This window comes from Anas acuta, chromosome 10 (genome assembly GCF_963932015.1).
Source record: "Anas acuta chromosome 10, bAnaAcu1.1, whole genome shotgun sequence".
Classification (NCBI taxonomy): domain Eukaryota; kingdom Metazoa; phylum Chordata; class Aves; order Anseriformes; family Anatidae; genus Anas; species Anas acuta.
Window position 1 is genome coordinate 3,763,243 of NC_088988.1, and position 12,928 is coordinate 3,776,170.

The window sequence follows — 12,928 nt, forward strand, 5'->3', positions numbered from 1 at the left end:
TCCTGGACACTTTCCTACCACCCTGCTGCTAGAAAAACTGGGCCTTATCATCAGCCATGATGGATAATAATCTAGCTACTTGAGTTAATGCAGACTCACTCAGCCAGAACAGGACTCAGCTTGGCAGTAATCAGGACCCAGACCCATAACAGCACTTAATGTCACCAGTCACCTAAATTTACTGTGATAAATGGAATATTTCAGTGGATCCCTAATGATTTCTATTATGAGAGTATAAAAGGCAGAGACCTGAAAAACCTAAATCACACATCTCATTACGGTTTGAATGATAATAGCTCTGCTGCCCATTCGCCTGGCAGGCAGGGTGAGTCTCACAGAGTAGAACATGGCAAGCTCTGACTGCTTTTCTTTTCTGTGACCCATTTTAATCAAGCAACACTCGATCTGGGAGACATTCAAGTTATATCTGGCACGTTATCAGAAAGCAGAGAACTGCAGCTTGAAGACGCTGGAGTCCATGCTTGCCTTGGACAGCAGGTAGTTTCTCAATATGGATTACTTTTTGCCTTCTAGCCTTTTAATTTTTTCTCTTTTGAGACCTTATCCTGAATGATATTACCAATATCTATTTTTCTCTCTCTCTTTTTCTTTTTTTTTTTTTTTTTTTTTTTTTTTAGCAACGGAAACTCATTTTAACCACTGTGATTTCTAATCTCATTGCAATTGTAGCATTCAAGAATGAAAGGCTCTCAAATTACATTAAACTGATCAGGAGACACTCTGGGAAATGCTATATTTTAAACATCAGATAGCAACTTGAGCCGTAAATTCAGAACAATGGACTGTACTAACTAGATAAGGAAGAGAGAGTTAATTTCAAATTACATGATTTAAAAAGACACTCAGCTGCAGTCTCCCTGTAATCACCAGACTAGTTCTCCAAGGATTCAGCTCAGTTAAAACATCATTTATCTGCTGTGATTCCTGCTGTACTTTATTTCAAAGATGCAGGATTTTCAGAGCAGCTCTGTGACATTTTTTTTTATTATCTACCATCAATGATTCAAGAGGGGAAAAGTATACTAAAAATTGGGGGTTTGGTGCTCACATCCTTCACAAAGACAAGATACTTGCATCTCTGTTGATGCAAGGCAAGGGCACAGTGGTATGATCACTCTGGGAGAAAAAGTGAACTCTTGCCTCTCTGTGCTGCAGGGATTTCTATTTCTGGCTATGCTTAGAATTTATCAGGAAACATCACCTGGCATGGGGCAACATTGAGGAGATCATGCTGACTAGGAGAATGGGTTTGGCTCTGCACTGGCTTTGGCTCAACTGGAATGCCCTGGAAAGAAACAAAAGTTTAGGGAAAGCATGCTCTCTAACAGCAATAACAACAACAACAACAAAAAGATAAAAATATACTAGAAGATTTAAAACTACCATGTCTGTCATCTGAATATATAAATAGAAACATATAAAATAATGTGCTTGTCCAAATCCAAAGAAAACACTCCAGCAGTTTGGCTTAGGCTGCATCCAGGTCGGAAATGTATATATTTAAAAATAACTTTTCACAAAGGTAAAGAAAGAGATGAATTCCCACAACAATACTAATTCTGAAATGAATGAATTTCGAGTAACTATCCACTCATATAATAGGCGATTGATGGAGAAACGCCTTTGTGACCTTGCTCAAGGCTGAGTTTCCTCATGAATGCTCATTTCACTATGGTACAATCTGAAAAACTTCTACAATCATTCAAGGCTTTTAAAACTGGAACAATCTCTGAAACCAGTGTTTGGTGACAGAAAAAGTCACCAGAAGAACCAGAAACAGAATTGCTCAGGTGGTGGTCAGACTGTTACAGTCATCCTGAATTAGGAGACTGCTATGATTCACTGTGGATATTTGGTCAAAGAGTTTAAAATTCTACAGAATGTATCTGCACAGATTTCAAGCTCAACGGTGATTGATGTGTGACTGGGTTTAACCTGAGGCTAACATGAAATTAAAAACATAGGTAAACAACACTGCAATTTGAACAGACAGTAGTGCCAAGAAATAAATGTTTACTACACAGAAAAGGAATTTGAAAACAAAATCTTGTATTATAAAGTTATTGACTAATCAAGGCTATTAAAAAAGATTTCATACAAGCCACTGTTACTTAATGTAATTTTGTGGAGAAGACACAGCGCATTGAAAGTTCATATGGTGGTCAATGGAATATTAAAATAATGAAATTTTGACTCAGCAAGATATTTTAAAGCATATGACTGGGGCATGGTAATGCCATTATCTGTTTCATCATCTGGTACTATTGAGGAAAGTAGCAGAGGGTGGATGAGACACTGAATAAGGACCTCAGTGGCACTGAAAAAGGGCCAGGGTATGGAAATCCAGTCCTTAGTCTTTGCATTAAGTCAGAATCCTGAAAATAACAGTGGAGGGGTGACACTGAAGCTCTAACATACAAGGAAGGATGGGAAATAGATGAAAGTCCCTAATTATTTCCTTAATGATTTCATAGGAAATTGACTTTCTATAAAAGCACTGGAAAACCTGAGGGTACAAGTACATCTCATTAGCAAGAACCATCGATAAATGCATATAGAATAAATAATAAATGCTTGATCCTATAAGCGGACATTCAGAAGTCCTGTTTTCCCTTAGGGGAACCATTAACATAAAAAATTCAAACTGGCATTACACATAGAGAAGTTTGTAAACACGCCTGCTGCAGAGACCAATCCTATTGATGGCATGGCATTCCCAAGGTGGGACACTTACAAATGTGTTCCTCCACATATCAATATTCAGGATCACGCTGGTGACCTAAAGGCTTCATACTAGACAAAGCTGAGACCCATGATACTTGGAGCAAGTTTTGATATTGAAAGTTCCTTCCACAGAAAATGCCATTGAAGAGAAAAATTTTGTCCCAAACTGATGAGTGTTTATTGCAATTGAAAGCAATCTTTTAATATCAAGAAAGAGCTTTTATGACAGTTTTTTAGATAACAACCCAGACTACACAACTGCTAGAGGAAAATGATTTCTCCACTAATTCCTTCTTTACACTCAATGATGATAAGAGAAAACAGAACCATGATTCAAAGACCGAGAAAAAAGAATTTCATGACAACAACCACAACTCTGCGCCTTCATGAAGCAGAAGGTTTGGGACATCCCCTCATCATTCTTGTGTTTGTTGGTAAAGCACCAATGCTGACAGTGCTATATTAGTCACTTCTGGTTAGCTTTGTATTTCGGGCAAGACTTACCATCTCATTTACACATCGCCAGCTAGCATTCACAAAATATCTCGCTTTTTCAGTGCACAGGCAAAGTCTGCAGCAAGCAGCATTGATCATTCCATTATCACTGTGTTACGCTTAATTTCCTCTTCATCTTTCAAGTCAGAGACCATCTCACACTACATCAATAGTGGTGGCAACAGACTGATTGATTATCCTCCTCTTTGGCAGGCGGGCATGCTGCAGGTACATTACAAGACTGTTCTCGTGCTACCCCAGCACAACCGAGTTCCCCTAAACTAGTCAAAGAATCAAATTAAACTCATGGAGATCTTTAAGCACTCTGATATGACTTTGGAACAAGCAATTAACTGATGCAGCCAGACAGTTTGACAAAGCACTAGAAATCTCTGCCAAGAAGTGGGCTCTGCTGCAAGCATAAACCAGCTTCAACATCCACCTCAGCAGCTCCTTGCCTCGGTTCTGCCACAGAGATAGCAGGCAGGGCTGTGGTGATCTCACCATTTCCTAGTCATGCAAAGGAGGCAGTGCAACTGCAGGACAGAAAGTCAGGGGCAGAAATTCAGCATTCACTACTGTGAGGAAATGGAGGGAGAGCAGGAAACTAAATGCAAGAACCTTTGTGAAATGAAACAACTGCTTCATCTTCCAAAAGCACAGGACCTTCTGAGAAGGAATGTTCCTAGATTTCCTCCTGACTGTAGCAGAGTAATTTCCTGATGAATTCACATGGTTACCATGGGCTTTGATTTAAAGAATGAAAGATGCACTCTTCCTTTTCCTTCTCCCTTCCAGTTGCACCAGCGCTTGCCCTTTCCATCACCCAGCCAGAGCTCCATTGCCCTGATGCCCCAGGACATAGTGCTCATTGTGACTATGCCTATAAGAAAAGTCATTTTTTTATATATATATAAATGTATATCACTAGTCTATCTGTTCTGATGGAAAGATTCTGAAGAACCTTTGAACTTTTGGCCTTCCCAAACATACCCAGGACATTATCAGTCATTTGATTTCACAGTTTATCAGCAGAGTACCTTGCAAGCTGTCCTGCAAAACAGCAGTCCCTCCATATGTAACTGTAAGCAGAACAGAAGCTGAACAGCAGGTCAGAAGCACAATCTGATGACACTTCTTGCTGTGAAGCTTTTGTCGCCTTACATTTAGCTGTGCTGCCTGAGGCCCACAGCAGTGGAAGTTTGTTTCCCACAGGACAGGTGTTACCTGTAGATGCTAATTGCAAACCTGTACTGCATTCTGCAAGCCAGAGGCAAGTAAAGGAAAACTGCTCTACCCCAAGATCAACCAGTTCAAACAATAATACACCTCAAGTTTTTTTGCCACCAAAAAAACCTTACTTGCAAACTGTCATGAAGACATAAGTCTATTTTAATTACCATAAAACACTGGCACCTAATTATTGTGGTGGTCCTCAGATCTAGTACTAGTAAAAAAGCAGTTCCCAAATTGGTAACAGTATATAACCCATCATTTACTGCTTTAAGTACTTCTTTTCTGTGCTTCCCTTTTCTTTTTCCTTGCCTACCTCCACACTACATGTACAAATTTAAAAAGCATTTGAGAAAATTAATTAAAAAGGAAACTTTTGCCTTTTTTTTTTCTTTTTTTCTTTCTTTTTTTTTTTTTTTTTCTGGCAAGGTCAATTTATTAATTTGCAATAATAATTACAGGTGCTCCTGGTCTACTACTGTTTGTGTTCCCTAGACACTACTGGTACAGATCTGAAAAGAAGCGATAACTAAAACAGTCAGCATGCATGATTAACTCTGTGCTAGTTTAATTTCAGCAGGCTTTGATTATAGAAAGTGCAGGAAAACAACAGCTAGCTTGAGATGAGGTTTATACCATAGCAGGCTGAATAATGAAATCACACTGTGCACAACTGACACTTTGAAAAGTACTGATTCACAAGAATGTATCACATTGTTTCTAAGAACATTTTCCAGTTTTAATTTACTATCAAGATGTGATTCTTTCTCACAGTTCCCATCTTTTATACGAGTACGCGTTACTGACCCTGCCCAAATTATATATTTTGACCTCTGAAAGTAGGAAACTTATGGTACATAACCTTAACTCTTCCCTTGGCAGTCATGCATGCCCATACAGTTTTTGAAACAATAAATAGCTTGGCGTTTTTCAGCCCATGTAGCTTTAGAGCAGGGAAATGAAAGATGCCCTCATTGTGCTCCTTATGTTTCTAATGAATTTCTTTTATAGCTTAAGATACCATAAAAGTGAGTTTCTAAGATAATGTAACCGGAATTATAAGAGTTGAATTTTATTGTCGTGTAGTTAGGGTGCTGTTAAAGTTTAATTTCATTTCTTCTTAAACTTGCTGGTTGTTTCATCCAAATGGGCTATGACTACATGGTCCTTTCAATAACCTTTCGCTAGGCATAGGATTTACATTTTTTTGCAGAGTAGGACAAACACGAAATTATAAAAATAGTATTTAAAAATATATAAAAAAATAAAGAGTAACAAACTTTTATAGATTGATGATGCATATTGTTATACATCTCACTGTATAAATAAGCACTTTTTATTGAACATCAAAGGAAATGTATTGTATCTAGGAATTGTTTCAGTCATAGACTGAAAATAATCATATTCTATTGATGCAGTCTAAAACCAGGGAATGTTTTGAGCCCCAAGAGCAGATATGTTCTCTCACTTGCAGAACATTTATCAAATGCTCTGAACATCTTTATACAATTTTTATCAACACTAAGAACTAGTTCTCTTCAATATTAGCCACTCATATTACCTACAGAAGGGAGAAAAGACATCAAGCAGATGGTAAAACCCAGTCTTCATATCTGGCAAGGAAATAGCCCTCTAACACATTCTTAGTGCTGTATCACAGATATAACAACACACTGAATCCACCACGAACACAGCTTCCCATAGGAAATGTTTACTTGAAACAGAAAAAGAAGGAATTTGGAACAGTGGACGCTCTGTTTCACAGCAATATGTTTATTACTTTCACTGCATTGATTTCTTAAAGTCTTGTTTATCCTAGAAAAGGCATATGTCCAATGTTAGGAAACATCTGCAGTTAAGTTCACATCAGAATACCTTGTTGCTTTGTAATGAATAAACAGAACAGCATTGTCATCATCTGAAACTAAGATACAAATTGATGGAGTGTGGTAGCATAAAAGACTAACAAGATCATTAGATATGAGTGTGGGGGACTAATAAGTAGGAGTAATAAAGTTATTTTACAGCACAGCTGAAACAGACTGGAAGACTGTGTGCAGTTCTGGAAGCCACATTTGCAAAGGACACAGAAAAATCACCAAATGATGGATGAGCTGTGTCTGGTACCCGGGGTTCTGTCTGACTGTTGCGTGGCAACAAGGGGTGCATGCTTCCAGCCCAGCCCTTCTTCTCGAAGGAGCTTCTTTAACGGGAACAGATCTGCCAGCTGCAATATTTCCTGCAAACCCTTCTGTATCATCTGACCTAAGACACGGAGTGTCACATTCAGGCTCAGGAAAAGGGGGCCCAAAAAAGAGACATCCAAGGAATGCTATGCCAAAATGAGACATTATTTAAGCCTGTGTCAGGACCAGAATATTTAGCTGAATGCAAACCACATCCAGTTGAGGTGAATTTGTTAACCTCAGAAAACTTGGTTGGACCTTGAGAAATTAATTTGAGATTCTCTGACCAAAGGATGACAAGAGAATCCAGGCATTTATAGGAGTATAATGCATAATGTGACACAAGGTGGGGTGACACACAGATATTGAAGGACACACTGACAGGCACAAAGACAGGAATGCAAAAGAGTGAAAGCAAATCCCAGCAGATAAAGCCCTGACAGGTGACTATCAGTAATGACAACTAAACTTGCCATGTGATGCATTAAAAACAGGCCAAAAAAGCAGCACTGATGTGCAGGTACCTGCTGGAACAGCCCTCAAACTGGTAAACTTTTAACTAAAACACAACTGTTTGGGCAGTCCAAGCATGCCTTGTATTTTGTTTTGGCTGAGCTTCACTACCAATGCCCTGGGAAATGCCATTTTATACTCTGTAAGAAGTTGCTTGGAGTTTTGAGATGGTTTGGAAGTTAGAAGTTTTCTGTTCTCCCAGGACAGTTCCTTAGTTATTCACAGAAAAAAAAAAAAAACCACCAAAGAGTTTCTGTAAAATTACTTCTCAGAATAATCCAAGGTCTGATCCACACAAATCTGCATGCAGTTTATTAATCATGGTTTATCTTTCTTTGACTAGATAATACAGCTTGTGAAAGGATTTCCTCTGCCACAGTCTTCCTATAATCAAAGCAAATTTTTTTTTTTTCTTTGAAGCACCTGGTATTGACAGTTTTGATGTGCTTGAAGAAGTATCTGTTTTTCACTAATGGCATTTCCAGCCTGTCTGTGATAAAAGTTTTCTGTATTTTCTACTGAAGACAGTTGAAGCTTTTCTTGAGGAAATGAAGGGACTGAAACAAATATCTTTTTTTTTCTTTTTTTTAATCTTTTTTTTTTTTCCTTCTCAGTTGTGGAAGAAAAAAAAAAATCAAATCTCCTTTGTGTTATCAGTTTTTGTTGGGTAGTAGAACAAATGATACATATGTGGCTTCCATGCCCCATTTACAACTTGATGAAATCTAAATCTCATGGCTTGAATTTTACAGCACTATTTTGTAATTGTTTAAACACACAATCTTCCTTTCCTGTGGTGCAGGCAATAGGAATACACCTGTCATTTACACCCCACTCCATTCCTTACCCCTCAACTCTAGGGCTGAAAAATGAAATGTCTCCCAGACTAAGGCAAGCAATGTAGTTAGTGTCTACAGCAAGCACCCTGAAGACTATAAAATGCAAAGTCAGACTCCCAAACCTATGAGTTTGCCCCAAACGAGACAGATTTTACTTTAAAAAATGTTGCTCATCTCCACACATGCATCGTGTCCTTCTGCCCCACTCTGTTGAAATGGATCCACGTGAGGCCCTAAGTGGGGTTACTGGAGAGACCTCTGTCACTTCAGTGTTTTCTGGTGTGGATTGTCATGAGCAAACTGCCTCTTCCCTTTCTGATGTCTAGGTACAGGGAGTGCCCCACTTCTTTGCACCCCAACCTCATCTAAATCAGCCTAGGGTTAGGGAGTGCACTACGATTACATGATGAAGATCTTGCCTTCGCTTTACCAATGCCTTCCTTTGGAGTGCTGAGGACAGTTCAGGAGAAGATGATGACATTATCGAAAGCTCTGTTCCTGAAAGACACAAGTCCTGAGAGTTTGTTTATATCAGACGGAGAGATTGAATTTCATTTGACATGTCACAAACATCCAGTCTCTTGGCCACAAAATAAAGTGAATAATTTAGCAGGGAACTGCTGTATGCCAAGCAAACAGGCTGTAAAACAGCCCTGTACTAAATCTAGGGAACCAGCTGGCCAGCGCTGAGGTACAGAACAGTATTTATTGCTTCTGCGCCATGCCGAATTGCAACAACATGGCCCCAAATTAGGAGAAGAATGAAGAAATGGAGGAGTTCTTTTTTAGCTGTCCATACTCAGAAACTCTTCTTCTAGCACATGAACAACTATGGGGAACACCATGGGACAGCAGCTATCACTTATAACATTCCTAACAGCTAAAGGGCAGTATGTAATGGTGCAGTTTGGGCAGAAAATGAAGGGATTTTAATGAGTAACTCGGGAAACTAAATGTAGACCTCTCTATTGCCTGGATGTTGCGGTTAGAAAACCTTCACATTCCTTCCATTACACTAAACAAACAAAAGTTGGTTTTATTAATTTCTCAGCAGGTAGATTTTGCAAAAGAGTTCAGTATTGACCTAATTCTGATAACCCTGGAATCAGCAGGAATTTATCACTAGATTCATTCACAGCAGGAATCAGCTATCACCGCTCCAAGATACCCAGTGTTACAGAGCTACACGTTGTGCAAAGCCTTTATAATTACCCCATTACTCAGAGTGGCTGCAGAACCATCTCGCTGGCTCCGTTCCTCATCTGGCTTCCCTGCTGGCTTCCACAACTGTCCATCTGTTTTCCAGGTGCCACCGCTGTCCATTTACTAATGACACCTTTCTCATGGCTTTACAGAGTTAAAATTGGAAGGAAACAATTCTAATTTCAACAAAGGAAAAATTTGGCTGTCTAGGATATGAAGTTGTAAATTTGCAACTGTTTTGCCAAATTTCTTTCAATTCAATTCAATAACAGAGGGATAAAATATCTTGGCAGAGCAGACACTGGAAAGAGTTACCTATTCTCCTCCACACATGAAATATTCAATCCATCCAGCTTTGTTTCTTCAAAGCAATAGAAATGTCAATAAATTCTTTAAGAAATGTTTACAGAAATCTCATCCACTTCCATTCATTTTTTTTTTTTCTTTTTTAAAACATTAATGTCACCCTAAATATTCTGCTCAGCTACAGCTCACATACAAGCACCAGAATGGATAAGTAAGAAACATTCCTTTTGTGTTTCTGAACAATTTTACATGAAAAGTAAGAGTACTTGAGCTGAGATGACCTTGACATTTTTACATCATCCCACACCAGGACTGAACATCAAATTTAAAGAGAAGATAGTAGAGTTTATAATTAGTTAAGATGGGTGTATGACAACTTTATGCACAATAGCTTATGCCCCAAACAATGAAGTTAATATTGGACATAAAGCACACTGTCAGAAATAATTTAAGAAACAATGACCTTAGTGCCAGGCATTTGCTCATGATTAATGTTTAGTTCTGAGGAGTGTATAGGCCCATAAAGGAATTTCAAGACTTAATAGCATTCTTTGTGGAGATGTGTGTTACTTATTTTAAACATATCTTTAAAAAGTATGAATTTTTACCTTAATTTCTCATAGAAGAGCCCAAATTGAACACATTTACTACTTTTCAGCTAATTCTGGATAGAAAGTTAACATTCAAAACGTAATACACACCTAAATTTAACTGCTCATCCATGAGAAGGCAAGAAATAAAATAAAGGAACATTTCACTAATGTGCATGAAAAATACAACTGGAAAATAATTCATTATATGATCGTTGAGGGAAAAATGAGGAGTTCAGCAAACAAACTGTACATGGAGATATATTAAAAAGTGATAAGAGCTGTAATTAAGGCAAAAATGTAAATCGTTACAATAGAGAAGCTCTTTTAATAGAATGACAAATATAATGAATGTAGTTAGAAGACATGTGAATAACAGTATTGATGTCACTCAGAAAATGCTCTCTAACATTAGTGTTAGTACACTAGAATTAATGATGATAAGGATTTTTCAGGAAAAATTACTGTGCAGTTACAGTAATTGTTTGGATATACTTTACAGTATCCAAGCCTCAACAATCGTTTGATGGAAATCTCTCCCCAGGTAGAGTCTGTAACCTCCATAGCACTTCCCTTCCCATAGCTCACACAAACTTTTAGCACAGGAGCAAATCAGTGTGATTTGTATCCTTCACTGAGGTTGCTGTTATAAGCTTGTATTACATTTATTTTTTACTCATCCAAGTTATGAGATGGGTTTATATATTATCTGTTCATTTGTAGCCCAAAGCTCTTTGGGAGCACTTTCAGTACTTAAACCAAAAACTAGCCAATATTTAATTAGCATCTGGCATATCCCATAGTCTGCAGTGTCTTCCCCAAGGAAATGACTGTAGTTTTGCAGACTTTTTGTCTTCTTCAGTATGATACTGACCTAGCCCTGCAGAACAAATGGTTTAATCCTGTGATGTCCTGAGGTGTTCAGCACCGGCAATTCCATGGGAAGGCTGCGGATAATCAGCAACTTGCAGGATCAGACTCTTAGTCCACAGTTTCTTTTGGCAAAGAAGTAGACAGGGCTAATTAACAGGATAAAACTGTAAAGATGTGGGCTTATTTGTCTTTGAGTTAAACCACAAAACAACTTAATTACACTATACCCTCATGAACCTTCAAGTAATCTCCTGGCTTGGTTGATTAGGCTTTGAATGTGAAGGCTGCCAAAACAATACCCAGTTGTTCTACTTGTTATAATTTCAATTTAAAGCTGCAAGTAAACTAGCCTGCTGCCCAAGCGTAATTCCAGTTTCTCTAGCTCAGCCAAACCACTGAAAAAAGAAATACATTATTTACAACTGACTATCACTCGCTTAACTTGGGAGTGTGAGTAGTGCATGCTCAAAGTCAAGTGAAAACACGTTGGGCTGCATCTTCAAAAGCAATGAGCTTCCACTGAAGTGGGTCAGATGTGAGTTTGACGTCCACACTCAAGTTTGCGGATAAAGCACTGAAATGTCTCTTGAAGCACAAGTGTATCTCTCTGATAAAAAGCTAACTCTTCTCCCTGCACTACAATCTACAAAACAGCTTGATCTCTCTCTGCTCAACCAGACCCAACAAGGTAAAAAACTTTTCACCGGCATCGCTTCCCAGAGAAGAAACTGAATCCCCATTTAGAACTCCTCTCTTTCTGTGCTGCAGGTTTCCTTTTGCCAGAGAAACTTAAAGCCAACACCTCTAATAATTACTTGACTGAGAATCCAATCACTTACAGTTAATTAGCAGAACACAATTATTATGTTCCTCATATCTGTGGCATGCTTGCTTTTTGCAGAAACCTTAATGAGATGCCCTCTGGAATGCTTATAATTGAAGGTGAAAATGGACTTCATGTTTCTAAAGAAGAAGGTCTTCAGACACTGCAGGTCATAAACGTCAATGCATGTAAGAAAATATTTCAGTTTGGTGCATGGTTCACACTCCACATTGTTATATTGAAGGTTTCAATATCTGTACATTAATATTTTGCTTTTAAGGTACTGAGCATCCACAAAGTTCATTCATCAGTTCTGATGGCAGGTAACAGCAAGCTGATCAAAGACTGACAAAGCAAGCTACTGGATAAATTACCAGAGAGGAATAACCTACAGCCAAAGTGATTTAATTTCTTAACAGGAGTTAACTTTGTGCAAGAACTACCCATACTAAAGATATTTATTTTAGTTGCTGAAGACTAAGCTGAAAAAAAGCACTGTGAATCATTTCTGTTTTGCTATGAATCATTGTTACATTTATTCTTGACCTGATTTTGTGATTTCCATGCTTTATGCTTTATCCAGTTAAATATTCACGAGTCATGATGCTGAATATTTACTTTTCCCTTCACAGTTGTTTTCTAAGTATAGTTCTTTGTTTAATATGCTCTGACCTCATGTATATTTGACAGCCTCTAAAGAGCGTTTTTCCTCTGGAAGTAATAAAGGAGTTCTGTTTGTTATATTTTTATAAATTCACAAGAATTTATGCTGTGAGCAACCCAGGCTGCAACTGAGATATTAAAATTTCATTCTCAAGCCTTCCTTGTAAGTCTCTGGCTCAAATACAGAAAGTATTTTTGTGATTTTACACGCTGAGTACGTTAAGATCCATCAACTCAGCACAGTCAAACGAGGGGGCAGGCAAGAATGGCTGCAGCAGTTTGAGTGCACAGCCATTGCACAGATAATACTTAGAACTACCACAATTATCTGAAAGTCTTCAGGGAGCCCAAGTAAGTTCTGATAGTCCAAACAATTGAAGTAAAGTTGCTACTTACTGCTTCTTACACAGACAAAATAACATCATAACTTTTCTGAACTGTTAACGCTGAGCTAATGCA